Genomic DNA, 18134 nt, shown 5'->3' with positions numbered 1-18134 from the left:
TACAAGTTAAAAAGTTAAGGACGGGTAGTCCTGAACTTAGAGTTACAAGTTAAAAAGTTAAGGACATGTAGTCCTGAACTTAGAGTTATAAGTTTAAAAGTTAAGAATATGAAGTCCTAAACTGAGAGTTACAGGCTCAAAAAATTAAGGACATGTTGTCCTTAACTTAGAGTTACAAGCACAGAAAATAAGGATATTACCTTGATGTCATTTTGAATCCTTTTTTCTAATAAAGCTATTTTTTGATGTATTCTAGTACATTCTACCTCCATATCCTTTTTGAACTTCTTCGATAATCTCTGAATCAAAAACCATAAAAACAAAAAAAGTCTCTTAAGCAAAAATAAGCAAATAAAAAACTAATGGTATTCAAAGACAGAAAACCTACGTTAACAATTTCCTTAAGCAAGACTTCATCAAATTGTGTTGAAGGCATTGAACTTTGATCTTGAGACAATGGCACATGCACACTAGTGGGCTCCGCATCTACTTCAGAAGAAAGAAATGGTACCATCTCGAGCAACTGATACAACTATTATATAAGAAAAAAAAACGTAAGTATTCAGAACTAAAACACATAAATAAAAAAATAGCTAGTAATCCTGTTAACTTACTTTTTCATTATGGAAGTACTTTTTACATAGGGTGTCATAATGTGAAGATTTCATATCTGAATAACATAGTATCCGGGGGAACCCATATTCTCTGAAGTTCACAAATTATTTTTCCTGAAAAATTGGGAATACTTCCATAATCCAAACACAGAAGGCGAAAGGGAAGCCAAGTATAGTATAACTATCTTTCTCTTTATCTCTCTTTTTCTCTTTCTCATTTTCATTCTCATTCTCATTCTCTGAAGTATTTTGTTTGGGCTTCAAGCAGCTCTTCAATGATTTTAGTAACATTTCATAACAAAGAGAGCCCCAATTGAAAGAAGAGCAGAGTTCATCGTCATCTACGATTTTTATTACCCGCTCAGACACATTCCGATTCTTGCGCTTCTCCATCAACACAGATTCAACAAAATAAATTGTTGCCAACTTCACCACATCGTCATGGCTGCCTACAAATGATGCAGTTGTACCATATGGGTGACTAGTAATAAAATGCCACAAATCGCCTAACTCGATTCTATCCTTTCCAGGGAAGTAGACTTTCAAAAGCCTATTCTCTCTTTCACCTAAAACTTTGAAGTCCACTAAAGAAGAACATTTCAACCCAATAATTATCTGGAATGCTTCACGTGTAAACTTCACTTCATGATCAAAAACCTTGAATGTCATTGAATGCGAGTCATTGCTTATAATTTCTAAAAGCAACACACAATAAATAAGTCTACCACAGAACTTCACACCTTGTAATCGGAAAAAGTTTCCGAAAATACCATCCCTCAACTTCTTCCATTGCGTGTTCGACAAGAAACTTTTTATTGTTTCCTTATACTGAAAATCTTCTTTCCAATAGCTCATCAAATTACGCCAATCATCAAACTCGAAAATACGATCTCCTTCCATTACCACACTACAAAGAAGGAAATAGAACGTAAACATTAGGACTATTTTTTTGAAATGTCCTTAATATTTAAACTAAAAAACTAAAATCCAGGACCTAAGTAGATGCATCTTTAATAGAAGAGCAGTAAACTAAACTTAGCTTACAAATTCTTAGGACTATTTTTCTGAAATGTCCTTAATATTTAAACTAAAAAACTAAAATCCAGGACCTAAGTAGATGCATCTTTAATAGAAGAATAGAAAACTAAAATTAGCTTACAAATTCTTAGGACTATTTTTCTGAAATGTCCTTAATATTTAAACTAAAAAACTAAAATCCAGGACCTAATTAGATGCATCTTTAATAGAAGAACAATAAACTAAAATTAGCTTACAAATTCTTAGGACTATTTTTCTGAAATGTCCTTAATATTTAAACTAAAAAATTAAAATCCAGGATCTAATTAGATGCATCTTTAATAGAAGCACAATTAACTAAACTTAGCTTACAAATTCTTAGGACTATTTTTCTGAAATGTCCTTAATATTTAAACTAAAAAACTAAAATTCAGGACCTAATTAGATGCATCTTTAATAGAAGCACAATTAACTAAAATTAGCTTACAAATTCTTAGGACTATTTTTCTAGAATGTCCTTAATATTTAAACTAAAAAATTAAAATTCAGGACCTAATTAGATGCATCTTTAATAGAAGCACAATTAACTAAAATTCCTAAACACAGCTAGCTTACAAATTCTTAGGACTATTTTTCTGAAATGTCCTTACATAATCAATATATTGATTGAACCACAAACACATTTCAATACCAAAAGGTTCTCAATAACTTTCTCACAAAAATCTGTACCTTATTCCTCAACGAATCAAGTTATAATCATTATTTTGGACATTTCACACATACTTGATGACAAATACAACATTGATCACGATTAGAGATATACAAAAAGAAAAATGCATAAAAGCAGAATCGAAAACATACCAGTACGCTGGTTCGCTACAGAGAAGATGACAAATGAGAAGAGATTAAGTTGGACAAAGTATACGCAGATAATTTTTGTGGGCTGGGCAGGAGCGATGTTAAGGGAGCGAAATTTTGGCTCTGAACTTCAATCGAGAGAAGAGAGTTGCATGCAGAAATGATATTGAGGGAGCGAAATTTTGCCTATGAAATTTTGGCTCTGAACTTAAATTAGAGAAGCGTATAAAGGAAGGGTTTGGGAATAAAAGAAATAGAAGAAAGGGTAAAAATATCTTTTTATATTAATTTTAATAGAGTAGTGGCTATTTTTGCTCAATATTAAAATTGGTGGATAAAAAATAAACACTACCTTATTTAGTGGCTACCACACGCCATTTTTACTTATTTATTTAATCCATATATATTGGACTAAAACATCTTGAATTAAAAATATAGTCCAAACTTATCGATTTAGATTCGATAAAACTTAAATATTTATAAATGTCCCTACTTCAAAACTCGTCGGGTGTGAGTTCATCAAATGTCCGAGACAACGCTTGAAGTATTAACTTGATTCTCTTTGAGACTAATGATAATCGAAAGAAACTTGGTCTGCACTTGATTTTAAATAACTCCACACATTGCAAGTATCACGAGACCAAGGGAGATGATAATTATCATTATTGATTGTCATGTCATTCTTTCAACTTCTCGTTGAACAATTTCACTGTATGGGTCCACCACCAAATTTGACAAAACTCTCCCTTAGGAAAATGAAATTTCTTATTTTGATTGGTTAGAACAAAACGACTTGCAGTAAAGATTTATTCACAATTGGACATGTGGAGCTTACTAAGTATACATGTTGCTGAAGTGATTAAATTCTTTGCCGACAGAAACTGTGGAGACATGCACCAGTTATTTAAATTTTAAACTACTAGTGACGGGCTGGCCCGTGCCCAAACCTAATAACTTGGCAATTTATAATATTATTTTATGAAAATAATGGATTATTTTTCTATTGTGCTATGATCTATCCATGAATTTGCGTTGAATGTTCAAGCTTATTAGTTCCTTTGAAGTGATTTTATAAGAAGTTCGAAATGTAAGATTTTTGTACAAGACATGTTGTCTCTAATGTATGCAAAGTGTTGATAAACAAGTACTCCCTCCGATACACAATAAGTTACAATTTTACCTTTGGCACACCCATTAAGAAAATACGAGCTCTTAGAGAAAAGAAGATGTATTCACTAAATTAGTTTTAATTAATTGTTACCTTGACACATTGAAATATGTAAATAAGGGAAAAAATTAAATTAATTCATTCTTGATTATGTAAATGGATACTTATTTTGGACCAAAATAAAAGGTAAAATAGTCACTTATTATGGACCGGAGGGAATAATAATATCTATTTTCGGGATCCAATTAAAGAAAATAACGAAAATAGAAAAAGAGAAACAAAGAATGATATAAGTATGTCAAACCAATTGCAATTTATGTGATTATGATAGTATTCTAACTAATTTTCTACTTCTCACCTTTTGTAGGACAAACTTTTGTGATCAATTATTGAAACATTTTATTTTATTGATCTTACCATATGCACCTCACATACCAGATAAGTTTGGTCTTGGCATACGAGCTCCTATGTGAGGTAAGTTTTTTCTCCACGAGGTAAGTTTTTTGTTAATTTTAGATTTCACTTCATTCTTCTTCAATATCTTGCCCGCCAGGCAGATCATAAGTTTTTATTGAAGTTATTACTACAGAACTTGTTAGGTAAATTCCTACTACAGTCTACAGACCTTGTTTGGTGAAGTGACTGACAGATGCAAGTATATGTTAACCAAGCAGAGCCAACAAGAATTAAACAGTAACTTTGTTTCTAGTTGAACTAGTTAGTAAAACGCATAGTAGTGATAGATTGTTGAAAATAGAAAACAAGCCGAAAGGGAGAAAGATTTATTGTTCAGTCTTCCGACGGCCAATATTTACATCAGAGGACTAGTATGCGTTACTGGCTAGCAAAATAAAAATTTACAAGCCAAAAAGTTACACAAACGCGCATCGTTCATGTTTTCTGCAATATTTGAAACAAACGGATATCAGTAATGGCAAGTGGTAAAGTGTATCTGGAATAGGGACCGGCTATCAATTGCATTACCTTTGACACACAGGCATGACGGCCATCAGAAGATGTACAAGCAAAGCAACTGGTAGTCCAAAGCTTTTGCAGCTTCCTCTTTTACAGACAAGAGGAAAAATGTATGCAGACAAAAGTTTCATCTATAAACATAGAATGGGAAGCAATGTGCCCTTTTTTATACTTGTAGTTTCTCTGAGTTACTTTTTCTCTATGTTAAAGAGAGTTAAGAATTGAAAGTTGTTAGACTTTACTGGCCGAAGAATGAAAAAGTAGAGAGAGCGTTCACTAACCTTTATTTTTTCTTAGGAGGGGCTTCGGGTTCGATTTGTTCTGTAGTTAACTCTTTCTTTTTCAACTCTTTCTTCACCTCTTTTGTGGCTGCAACATCTTTTTCAGTTGTATCTTGAGGAGTCTGTGAGTAAGATGTTGTCGCACATGTTCAAGAGGCAATGACTCTTTCTGCAAGAGGAGAATGTGCCTTTAAAGACCAAGATATTAGTCAAAGTAATGTACTTTCAATCGAAATAAATGTTTTAAGCGCTTTGTTGTAATAGACTAATATCACAAATACAATGCTAAGAAAATTTCATTGTAAAGATGCTGTAAAATAGAAGAGGACATCAAACTCAGTAAGAGTGATATATGTTGTTATATCAACATCAGTGGGAAGAGAAAGTTGAAATAACTGAAAGAACCTTGCACATGTCAGGAAGATGCATCAAGAGCGTAAAACCAAATAAATTCGTTCTTCCTTAATTTGCAATTTTAGGTTTTCGTGCCGGTTCACGTGATAACATAGGTGGTCTTTTATTATTTCTGGGAATGAGAGGAGAGAGTGTAGGCTAAAACTGTCAGTTAAAGGTATAAATATTCGTTAGCTGAAATTAATTTGTGCAAGCCTTTGTCTTCCCATTATGTCTGGAATAGTGTATTTTTGATAAGGGGGAACTTGGAACCAACAATAATTGAACATAGATATTCTTTTATGAAACATCTACTAAATTTGATTTACTTATTTCAGGCTACTTGGCCTATTTAAAACCACTTGCTGACATTTCAAAAACAATATGGACCTCCTCTCAGCATAATAGCCTAGAATGTCTTTCCAAAGTTATAACTTGGTGTCAACAATCTGTGTTAACACATCTTTTCTGTATCTATACGATATAGTAAATCTGCAGAAACGGCTAACAAAGTTTCTTTTATTCTCAGTGACAACATACCTTTATAGCGATTATTTCATAGATATGTGCAGCGATCGCTTCGAGAAGTATCTTTACTAACTGGCCTGATAATGTTGCAACCGCTGATCCACTGTCGTTTTCAGTTACAACCTCAAAATGGGTCCTAATACACAATTTATTCTACATTATTTGATTTTCAGAATGAGAGAGATAGCTTTTGGATTAGACGATGCTATATTAACGTATATTAATGAGCTTTGAGTCCAAACCGTACGTGATACCTGAGTATTAACACCGCAAGCCGGTTGCAGCTCGCATAATGAACAATTTTATTCTCTTTATAGTGCTTTTGTATTGTCACCCGCAATGTGAACACATCAACTCATAGAATTCACGGTCATCAACTGATAGCGACATTTCACCTTCGATGTGAAAGAGTTGTATTTGTGAAGGGGAGAAGAAGAAGTTTCATTGAGTTGTAACTGCAATGCTAATATACACATATTAGCATGTATTTAACACACATATAGGAGACTGCCTCTGAATCTCTGCAATTGGTACATTGTCATCGAGTATTGGCACAAGCACGTGTGATTAAACTATTTGCAGAGAACTTCTCTGGCCGTATCTAGCCAATATATCTTTGTTTTCTCCAACCCTGTAAATTTCGAAACACCAAGTAAATTTAAAATGATCTTAAATAAGCTGCAAGGAGTTTTGGATAGGCAGAAAAAATATGAATCGATTGTTTCAACAAGGAACCATTGAGTAAGTAACAACAGTAATACCAAATAATTGACAGAAAAAACAAGCAGACAAATACACGTCATTAGCAATCTAAAGTTGTTTAACAGAAAGTAATAATTCTTAATACACACAATATAGCATTAACTCATTTCTCAACTAACCTTCTCTCTATCAGAAGCTCTAGAGGAATAACGCTGAGAGCATATATATCACAGTTAAAAGTTATCATGCAAAATTATTCAGCTCGCTAAGTTACATACATCAATAGAAATATTTTTACATCATTTTTCTGAGAAACTCCCCCTATATATGCCAACTGCTAAACAATACAATAATAATATTAACTTGCTCATGTTCTCTCTGTCCATTAAACGTAGTCCTTTATTTCGTATATTGGATCTGCAAAATGGCTACTACGTTAGAGAAAATAACCAACTTACTAATGTAGTAATTGCAAATTTAGCAACGAATTTTCTTCTAAGTCTCACCTAAATTTGTCTCCTTCAACAATGCATCTTGGTAATTAATCACATGTGAAATTAGTTTCAGCATATCACCATTAAAGCTTAGATACATTTGGAGGAGAATATAATCTCACTTTTAGCTAAAAGTCGAGTCTTATTCACTTGTTTTCGGATTATGTCAAGCACCTTAGCTGCATCAAAGTTCATTCCCTTTGTTATCTTTTTTTTTTCAGATTGCAATTCATAGTATGAGTGCTATTGCAATTAGAAAACCTATGTTAAAAATTTTCGTAGACAACTAAACGTCAAACAAAAGGAACACACAGTGGAAGAGGTTAATTTATTGCGACCCAAAAGATACCACAGAAGTTAACTTGAATGCAATATAGTTCAAGAAGATATCAATGAAGCTAAATAGGGTCAAACTGTTAGAAATTTCTAATTAACTGAATACGTCAATATTCATTTTATATCGGTTCATAAGTTCTCCAACTTAGAAATATGGTGAATTTATTAGTATGACTAAGTTATACCTGCTGACAGCGATAATCCTATATTGGACATTTTGTTAGTAAAGAATGCATAACAGTTCTTTACGGATACAAAGAAAACCTAAGTTTCAGCAACCTGTGCATCTAGCTTGCTTCCACCACTGTTAGAAACCTGCGCATCATGTGAGACAAAGAACATGATGTAAATAGACCAATAACATATACAGTTCCGTAAAAATCATATGTATTTTATGTCAGTTGAACGGAAATGATTTCGTTTAAAAGTTAGATTCACGAAATGCTAAAACATATCAGATAACACCTCGGACCAAAAGAATGGAGTTTGAGGACGTTTTTTGGTACGGTAGAAATATTTCTTTAAAAAGATGCCACTTGCATATATCAAAGTAGACTAACGCGGCATGACCTGTACAGTTTTCTGTAATTTGGAAGAGTCAATTAGTTTTTTGGCCTTTTATAAATTTGTTTTTAGTTTTATGACCCTATCTCTTTTTTTACATATGAGAGATTTACTTTTACACATAAGAGATCTTTCATTTACACATAAGAGATCTAAAAAAGATATTTTTTTAAATTCAACATTGTAAAAGGCCAAGAAGGCCTAAAACCTCAATTTGGAACTGGTGACCTTGCTGGGAATATATATTGGTCCATGTGTTTTTTGAAATTTGTGCACCGAATACATATTAAAAATACGAAAAAGGGTCAGAAATGCCCCTAACGTATTAGAAATGGTTCAAAAATGACCTCCTTCCACCTATGGGTTCAAATTTACCCTTAATATTATTTTTAGGCTTAAAAATGCCCCTCTCTTAACGGAAAGATGAAATGGCATTGATGGACATTTTAATTAAACATGTAGCATTTATTTAGTCAGGAAAAAAGTAATATTTGTTTTTACTAAAAACTGAAAAAACGAAAATATTTCAGTTTTGATGTACTAACTCATTAGAAGAACTAAAATATATAAAAAAAAATGAACCCAGAAAGCATATGGACAAACAAGGAAGGAAGAAGAAGAGGAAATATTTTTTTTTCAGCTTTTACAAAAACATTGCTTTAGAAAATTGCTTTTCAGTTTTTTTTTTTTTTTTTTTCAATTTTTACAAAAATATTATTTAAAAAAATATTTTTCAGCTTTTTTAAAACAGTTTTTTTGTAAAAACTGGAAATTTTTTTTTTCATTTTTTTTCAATTTTTAGTAAAAAAAAAATCACTTTTTTCCAGACTAAATAAATGATACATGTTTAATTAAAACGGAAAAGGGTCAGAAATGTCCTTAACGAATTAGAAATAGCTCAAAAATGCCCTCCTTCTACCTATGGGTTCAAATTTGTCCTTAATGTTAAAATGCTCATAAATGTCATGTCATCTTTCCGTTAAGAGAGGGGCATTTTTAAGCCTAAAAATAACATTAAGGACAAATTTGAATCCATAGGTAGAAGAAGGGCATTTTTGAGCCATTTCTAATACATTAATTAAGGGCATTTGTGACCCTCTTCCGTTAAAAATATACTATATTTTAGAGCACAAACAAGACCAAAAATAAATTACCTTTTGTTTGGCTAATAGTGTTTACCTATTAGGCGATCGTGTATAAAGATGGACAGAAACATTTTTTATGCCTAAAGAGAAACCTAACTAATCCAACTTTATCATTCTTTGTAAAGTTCTTTTTTTGGTTCTAGGTTATATGAAATTTGAAATTGTAGTTCAGTCATTCTCATTGTATGTGACAATAAGATCGATATAATATAATTTGATGCACAACCTAGGCTTATTTTGTTGAAACGGTAGGGGAAGTAATCAAGTAAACACAATGGTAGCATGTCACAGTATTTGGTTATAATTTTTTGTTTGTATTTTTAGTGAAAGTAATCAAGTAAATAGAATGGTAGCTAACTTACTTGGTATCCATGGTGAATTTCACGGCACTTGTTACTGTTAGAACCAACATTCTGGAGCCACAATTCACGATGATGGGAGTTATGCATGTTTATGGGATATTATAAGTATCTATATATAAATATAAAGCGGGGCCCTTAGAAAGTGATGTGACATCTCTTATTGATGAGGAAATATATTTATCTATTTTTAAAAAATTTTAGGGATTTTTATTCTCTTTTCACACAATAAATTTAATTAATAAATCTAAAAGATTAATTTTCTGAAACGGTGCATTAATTTTCTTATTTTGCACCTATTACGTCGCCTCTCTTTCCTCATTAGTATGTATCATTACAACTTTTTGTTGAAACTTCTCCTTTTTTTTTCCCAACCTCCTTCTTTGTTTCGATTTCCTTCCTTGAAACATATGGATTTACTTTCTACCTTTACTCACTTTTATGACTGCCTTTAAGTATAGATTATCTTTATTCCTTTCTTCCCAGCCTCCAAATCTTCTTCTACACATTTTTTTTGTCAGGTTTAATTATATCTTACTTTTTGTTTACACCTATAATATTTCTAAGTGGTAAGATCTTTTTCCTACAGGCTTCTCACCTCTTCCCTAAGTTTTACAACCGGTGTAAAGTTTTAAATTTATGCACCAATCTCTAATTACTTGGGCATTTTATGCCGTTCAAACTCCGTTTTACTTCAAATTTGAAAAACGAGAAGGAACATAAATAGGCAGTAAAATCATCAAACAAAAAATGGAAACGGAGGGAGTAGATACTGTCGTCGAAGGCGTGAGTTTAGTAGAAAAAGAAAGAAGAGGATTAAGAGGCATGACTTTTGATATATGGAGTAAAAAGATGTTGTGTCTTTTAACAGAAGAGATAGAGCAAAGCCTGCTAACTCATATATTGATACTGAGTTTAAGATAATCATTTGAATCGTGCAAGATGTATTATTATGAAAGACTTGACACAGAGAAGGGTGAAATTTTTGTTAACATCATTCATTATGAATAGGACGAGAATAGAGAAGAAGAAGAAGGGGAAATGGAGATGTATATTGAATGAATGCGTGTATTTGTATAGAACAGTGCAACAGATTTATTATTTTATTATAAAGGCAAACTTGGAGGAAATTTTTGTTAGGGATGGAGGAATTAGCATGTTAATTAGGGGGAGAGAAAGAAGAAAAGAATTGAAAGAGCCGATAAATCCAAAAGAAAAGAACGAGAAATGAAAGGGAAAAAGACAAGAAAAAAGTACGTACATTTCTTTTTCCATTTTTACCTAATCTGAAACTTTTCGATTTTTATCTTCTTCGTCTTTTTTCAACTTTTAAATTTTTCCCTTTTTCTTATTTTGTTTTGTGGGTTTATTTTCTATTCTCTTTTCTTTATCGTTAATATAAGAAATTTTCAAAAAGGAAAAGGTGTAGAGTGTAGATTTTACATATATATTCCTATGGCCAAAGAACACCCATATATTTTTTCTCTTCTTTTTTTTCCCCCTAATTAGCTTTGTTCTTTTTATCTCCCCTTATTTGAAGAATCCCGCTTGGTGAAGATTAAGGATCAGACAATCATGTTTAATTTAGAGTAGGTAACTGATATAAGAGAAATGACTTTCTTGAAAAGTTTTTTCTCTTCCTTTTTTAAGAAAATCTAAGAATACTAAAAGTAGTTAAATCGCTCTTTGACTAAAAAAGCATTAAGTTTTCAGGAAAAAATAGATAACAAAGATAACTATTTCCAACCATTACTTGAAATGTAGAGACAGTGAGTGAAGTTGAACACTAGGAATCTAGGATTGCCTTGATCATATATCTTCTATCATAAATGTCTTTAAATCCTCCATATATAGAGACAAATCACATCTCATGCGTGTAAACAGTGAATAAAGTAAATAAAATATAATAGAGAGAGAAAGAGATCTTATGCATGTAAACAGTGAATAAAGTAAATTAAATATAATTTCTTTTTTCCCTTTTAGTAATGAAGAAGTAAAAGAAATTTTTTGTTGGAGAAATCTACTACTTCAATGGAGAAGTGTAATGTCACAATGAATATAAAAATTTCTATTGTAGTTTATAGATTACTTAATTTACAAAAGAAAAAAAATTGCTAATGACAACACAATTTTACTAATTATGAATGCTGAAACAGTTAAATCATATACTATATGTTTTTATTACTAATTATTGTTTTTTTTTTTTTACCACAAAAAGATTTTTTACGATATATGAAGTTATTAACCATATATCATTGTAGTTTTAATATCATTCTTTTTGTTGACTTCAAATTATTTTTTGTAAAACTGAGCTAAATGTTAAAAATATAAATATGTTCTACATATTCAACTTATAGAATTAAAATTATAAAGAAATTTTTTAAATCTTAATTATTTATTTTATGACCACGCAGAGCGCGACAAATTCACTAGTTTACTATAATGTAAGAGTACATATAAAATAAATTGTCACAGGTTAACCTACCGAATTCCTTATTTCATCTGATGAAGATCAGCAACAGGTATAGTATTCAACCTTCTCGGAAGTAGAAGAGGTGGGTCTTTCATATTGTCCTCTTTCACCTCTTCAACAGTGAATCTGTCAACAACCCATTCGAAGTTGATAGGTAATCCGTACGGTAAAGAAACCCTCATTTTTGTGGTATATATCAAGTAAGTGAAGAACGGGCAAGCTTATCTCCATATTTTTCTGTGTCTTTCCCATAAAAGTCCGTACATACATAAATAAAGAGAATACAAATATAAGTATCAACATGTGCAACAACGAACAAGTACAATATGTGTGTCATCATACCCATAGTCACCCACTTATTCCGTCGATGTTGTTCCTGAGTAATTTATAAAGCATTGCGGAAAATGCAACCCCAAAAATAGAATACCTAGTTAATGATAAAATGTACATGCATATCAGTTTAGGATACACGAAGAGTTGATGTATTCACAAACTGAACCAATGTTCATACAATGATAATACGATTAATTCACAATAAATTCCAGGAGAGCTTAGAGTTAGCGCTGAATAAAATTCACAGCTACAACACAGGGGAACAACTTAGCATAAGGCGCACTTATAAACCTATGCATCCAACTGTAGGCAGAAAATACTTTGGAGACATGGAGTCACCAACATGTCTGGATTTTTTCTATATATATATTTACTGTTGGAAATTGATTCCCTACACTGTCTACAACAACATACAACATAGATAGAACAATCAGCCATACATGTAGATACAAATTTATGTTGATATAGGCTGGGGCAGAATTGCTTAGTCCTTTTGGTAGCAAATCATTTTGGCAACAAAAATAAGACGAATTCCAAAGAACATGAGTGCAGAGGTAGTGCAAATATATCCATTTCGACAAATAGATTATTATAAGTAATCAATCCAAAAAAGCTCTAAAGCTTAGCCAGTATTGAACTTTTTTCCAAGATACTCGGTAAGAGAATATCAGGCAGACGTTAATTTCATATAGCACTTCTGACTTTCACTTCTTAACATAGCCTATACCAGAGTGATACCTAAATCGTGATTACATAAGCCGATGGATTTCTTTTTCTTCTGTTAAAAAACTAATGGCAATTGCAATTTTAATTCAACAATTAGAATAAGAAGTAACACAATAGTAAAGATAATTACTCTTTTGTCATGCACAACAATGACCAGGAGTAGTGTATTTCCATCTTTACTTTGCCTTGGTCGAGTTTTCTGGATGAGCTGCACCTTTGAGGTCCACTCTCTTGTTCGCGGACTGATTCAATCGATGGTTAGTCTATATTTTAAGTCGAACTCTACACAGGAAAAATAGAAGAACAAAAAGAGGACATCATCAGTTTAGTGACTGATAAAATAAATACACACATAATAAAATAAGAGAACAACCACATTGTTTCAATGTTTTAATATCTTGTTTTTGATAACCTCAGTGTAGCGACAGTTGGAACACAAAGTTCGCACTATGAGTTACAAATTGAAGACCATGCATGGCTATTTGATTTTTTTCGTGTGTATTTGGTAGTCAGTTGACGAGCACAAAACACAATACAAAATTGATGCTCGCTAGCCAAAAATAGTATAGTATGATTATTGTCTCCACAAGAATTGGATTTAAACAATGCTCTAGTAATTCCTGGTTTAACTGCTATTCAGGATAATCAAAACTTGAGTAGAATGATTACGAACTACGATTAACTACTAAGTAAAACAATTGACAATTGACTGCAACAAACTAGAGATTAGCAAAGTCGGTTTCTTATCAATGTAAGAAATAAGGGTTTTGACATGATAAGTGCAAGGTCGTTATTCTGTATATGATACTGTTATATTTCACTCTTGAGATTCTATCGATTCTCACGAATTCAATAGGTGATTAGCTTATGCTTCCGATTCAGACTCCTTGTAACGACCCAACCGGTTGTTTTGAGTACTTTAGCCCCAATCCCCTAATTTATGCTTTCTCTATATTATATTGTGGTTATGTAACTTGCCGGGGTGTTTGGTTTTAGTTTCGGGTGAGTTTCAGAGTGAAATGAGACACACCGTCCCTAAGATGGAGGTTTAAGTCGTAGGAGTTGACCGTAGCTTGGCTTGTGTGAAGATGACTCAGGAATGAAGTTTTGATGATTCCGATAGTTCTGTATGGTGATTTTGGTCTTAGGAGCGTGTCAGGATGTTGATTTAGAGGTCCGTAGGTCGTTTCGGCGTGATTTGGCGGAAGTTGGAAAATGAAAGATTTTGGAAAGTTTGACCGGGAGTTGAATTTATTCATATCGTGGTCGGATCCCGATTTCAGAAGTTGTAATAGGTCCATAATGTCAATTATAACTTGTGTGCAAATTTTAAAGTCATTCGGAGTTGATTTGGTGTGAATCGACATCGATTTCAGAATTTAAAGTTCATAGTTCATAAGATGGATTTGGGTTGCGATTCGTAGAATTTACGTTGTTTAATGTGGTTTTAGGCCTCAAGAAGGTTTGTTATGTGTTTTTCAACTTGTTGGTATATTCGTACGGGGTCCCGGGGGACCCCGGGTGTGAATCAGATGGAAATCAGATCATTGTTGGACTTAGTGTCTTGTTGAAGTGCTGCTGTTCTGGTGTCATCACACCTGCGGAGGGTCTGGCTGCAGGTGCGGACACGCAGGTGCGCCATGGTCATCGCAGAAGCGGAGGAGCCCAGCCCGAGCCTGAGTTCGCAAGTGCGGACGACTGGGCGTATATGCACTTCCACAAAAGCGACCCTTTTCTCAGTAGAAGCGGAATTTGAGGAGAGGCCTGGGACAGGACCGCAGGTGCGGTATCCTTCTCTGCAGAAGCGGGCTCGCAGGTGCGAGCCATGGTCTGCAGAAGTGGAACTCCTGGACTTAAGTGGAATCCTCACTTGCGATGGTTTTTCCTTAGGTGCAGTGTCGTAGAAGCGGCACGAAGTTCGCAGATGCGAGGATCGTTGGGCAGAAATATGAAATTCGAGGGTTTTGATTCATAATTCTTTCTGGACTTAAAGAGCTCGATGAGAGGCGATTTCTCAAGGAATTTCATAGAGAACTTTGGGTTAAGGAATTCTAACTCGTTTTTGATTAATTTACATGAATCTATTGATAATTTCTTCATTTAATTAGTACTTTGGAGTTGGAAATTAGGGGAAAATGGTAGAAACTCCTTAGGCTAAATTTTTGAGTTTTGAAAGGAGAATTGAGGTCGGATTTTTGTAATTGTTGTATGGGTGGACTCGATATCGAATGGGTGTTTGAATTTTGTAATTTTGGTCGGGTTCTGAGATGCAGGCCCAGGTTGACCTTTGGGGTCGATTTTTTAATTCTTTGCAAAAATCGTAATTTCATTATTTGTATTAGTTTCCTATAGTTATATTTAGAATATGAAATTGTTTTGGCTAGATTCGAGCCGTTCAGAGTTAGAAAATCGAGGGAAATGCCTTCTAGTGGATTGATTTAGCGTGGTTTGAGGTAAGTGGCTTGCCTAACTTTGTGGGAGGAATTTTTCCTTAGTATTGGTATTGCTTGTGATAACTGTGATGTGTAAGAGAGTGTACGCAATATGACGAGTGTGTACACGGGCTAAATGTGAAAATTACCGATTAGCTATGTAGATTCCTTTCATGCTTTAATTGAGTTACTTTAACATGTTAGAGTTATCATATTTAGTCTAATTTCACATGTCTACTTGTCTTATCTCTTACTTGCTTATTGCTCTATATGCTTAGTTGAAATTCTTATTTCCTTATGCCGTATTCATTATTTAAATGTAGAATTCTTACTTAAAAATTGTTATTTTCTTGAAATATCTTGTTGTTGAAATTGGTATTGGGTTGCAAAGGCCGTGATTCCTATTGAGGCAAAGTGTTCAGTTGTGAAATATCATTCCATTGAGTTATTCTTCATGTTATTATTGTTGAGACTTTGTGTACATTGTGGTTGAGCTGTGGGCTCCTTATTGTGAAATTCTGTTATTGTTTGGTTTCTCTAGCAAATTGTGATTTTGGATGGACACTTGAGGTGCGATTTGTGATACGTCGTGATATTGATACGCATGTGGTGGTATAAGGTCTGTGTGTTGAAATGCATGCGGTGAGATACGATGGGCTTGATACGCGTGGCTAGTAGGGGAACTGCTAGAAGCCATGCAGTGTGATAAGATGGGCTAAAACGCGGGATGCTATTTCGGGAAAAATAATTTTTAAAACTAAATATAAAGGCTCCCGCAATGATATAAGGAAAAATTGTGACTTATTTTTGTGATTTGAGACTACGAGGCGGTACCTCAGTAGTGACTCTTGTTGACATTTTCCCATTCTTTGTACTTGTCTTTGATCGTTGTTTTCTTAGCATACTATTAATTGTCTTTCTCCGTGTTGCACTATTTTCTAGTTCTGTGTAGCTAATCTTGTTATACTATTCGTCTTTTCAATTTCATTACTATCTTTATTACACTGCCTACAATTGTTCAGTCTTTTATTATTTCCAGTAGGGCCCTGACCTGACCTCGTCACTACTCTACAGAGGTTAGGCTTGGCACTTACTAGGTACCGTTATGGTGTACTCATGCTACTCTTCTGCATATCTTTTTGTGCAGATCCAGGTACTTCTTACCAGCCCAGGCATTAGTTGGGATTCTACTGCGGAGACTTCAAAGTATACCTGTCGGCGTCCGCAGGGCTCGAAGTCCCCCCCCCCTCTCTAGATCTCTTATTTCATTATCCTCTATGTATAGACAAGATGCATAGGATTATCCAGTATTCATACTTAGAGCTTGTGACTTGTATTTCGCCGATCTCGGGATTTGTATATGCTGAGTTGTAACATTGTTTTTATACAGCTGTTGAGTTTGAGATTTATATCTATTGTTATTTAAATTATTCCGTATGTTGTTAGGCTTACCTAGTCTTAGAGACTAGGTGCCGTCATGACGTCCTATGGAGGAAAATTGGGGGGTCGTGAGAAGTTGGTATCAGAGCTCTAGGTTCATATGTGTTACAAGTCACAAGAAGGTTTAGTAGAGTCTCGCGGATCAGTACAGAGATGTCTGTACTTATCTTCGGGAGGCTATGGAACTGTTAGGAAAAAGCTTCACTTCTTTGATTCCTTATCGTGCAAATTTTTTGACTTTGGGATTCTAAATTTCTGTCTTTCTATTCTCTCTCACAGATGGTGAGGACACGTACAGATGGATCTGATGACCAGACACCCGCGCCCCCTGCTAGAGCCGCGAGAGCACCTGCACAAGCTGCTACAGATGAGCCACTAGTAGATCCAGTTGTAGAGTAGGCACCTAAGACGCCTGTTACTGCCCCAGCACTCCAGGAGACTCTCACCCAGCTTCTGAGCATGTTCGACACTTTAGCTCAGGCAGGGTTGATCCCACTTGCTCCTGCCATATCTCAGGCCGGGGAAGGAGTACAGACTACCGCCGCCCGTACCCCAGAGCAGCGGGTCCAGGTTGACCAGGTCCTAGAGGTCATACCAGTGTAGGCGGTTGCCCTAGTTCAGCCTAAGGTTAGGGCAGCAGCTTCTCAGGGGGAGCAACTCAGGCTCGAGAGGTACAAGAAGTACCACCCTCCTAATTTCAGCAGTTTGGCATCAGAGGATTCCTAGGGTTTTCTTTAGGAGAGCCATCGTATCCTTTATACTATGGGTATTGTGGATTCTAGTGCGGTTGCTTTCACTACGTTCCAGCTTAAGGGAGGGGCTTATCAGTGGTGGCGAGCGTATGAGTTGGGTAGTCCAGCCGAAGCAGCTTTACTCACTTAGGCTCAGTTCTCAGATATGTTCTTGAGGGAGTTTGTTCCCCAGAGTCTCAGAGATACATGGCGCACAGAGTTTGAGCAGTTGCACCAGGGTTCTATGAATATATCAGAGTATGCGGTCCGGTTCAATGATTTGTCCAGGCATGCACCAGCATTGGTTGATACTGTTAGAGAGCGAGTCCGTTAATTTATCGAGGGGCTCAACCCTGTTATCAGATTTAGCATGGCCCAGGAGCTAGAGATGGATATTGCATACCAGGAGGTAGTGGAGATTGCTAGGATATTGGAGGGTATATGGGCCCGGGAGAGAGGAGAGGGAGGCCAAGAGGCCTCAAGATTTTGGCACATACAGTGGTGCCCGTGCCCCAGTTACCGCCCGTCATAGTAGGGGCTATGTGAGCCGCCCTGTTCATTCAGC

At 34.6% G+C, this 18134-nt stretch overlaps 1 long non-coding RNA gene across 1 annotated transcript; it reads right to left on the bottom strand.

Moving 5' to 3' along the window:
* Positions 1-4375: 4375 nt before the first annotated feature.
* LOC142167416 (uncharacterized) lies at positions 4376-5307 on the bottom strand. The gene is made up of 2 exons (XR_012697551.1): positions 4642-5307; positions 4376-4557 (listed from the first exon to the last, which is right to left on the bottom strand). It is a non-coding gene; the product is annotated as an uncharacterized LOC142167416 (long non-coding RNA).
* Between the last annotated feature and the right edge of the window lie 12827 nt (positions 5308-18134).

The sequence above is a fragment of the Nicotiana tabacum genome, chromosome 12, assembly GCF_000715075.1.
Source record: "Nicotiana tabacum cultivar K326 chromosome 12, ASM71507v2, whole genome shotgun sequence".
NCBI lineage: Eukaryota > Viridiplantae > Streptophyta > Magnoliopsida > Solanales > Solanaceae > Nicotiana > Nicotiana tabacum.
Note: the sequence above shows the minus strand (reverse complement) of the source record. Positions and strands in the feature narration are given on the sequence as shown.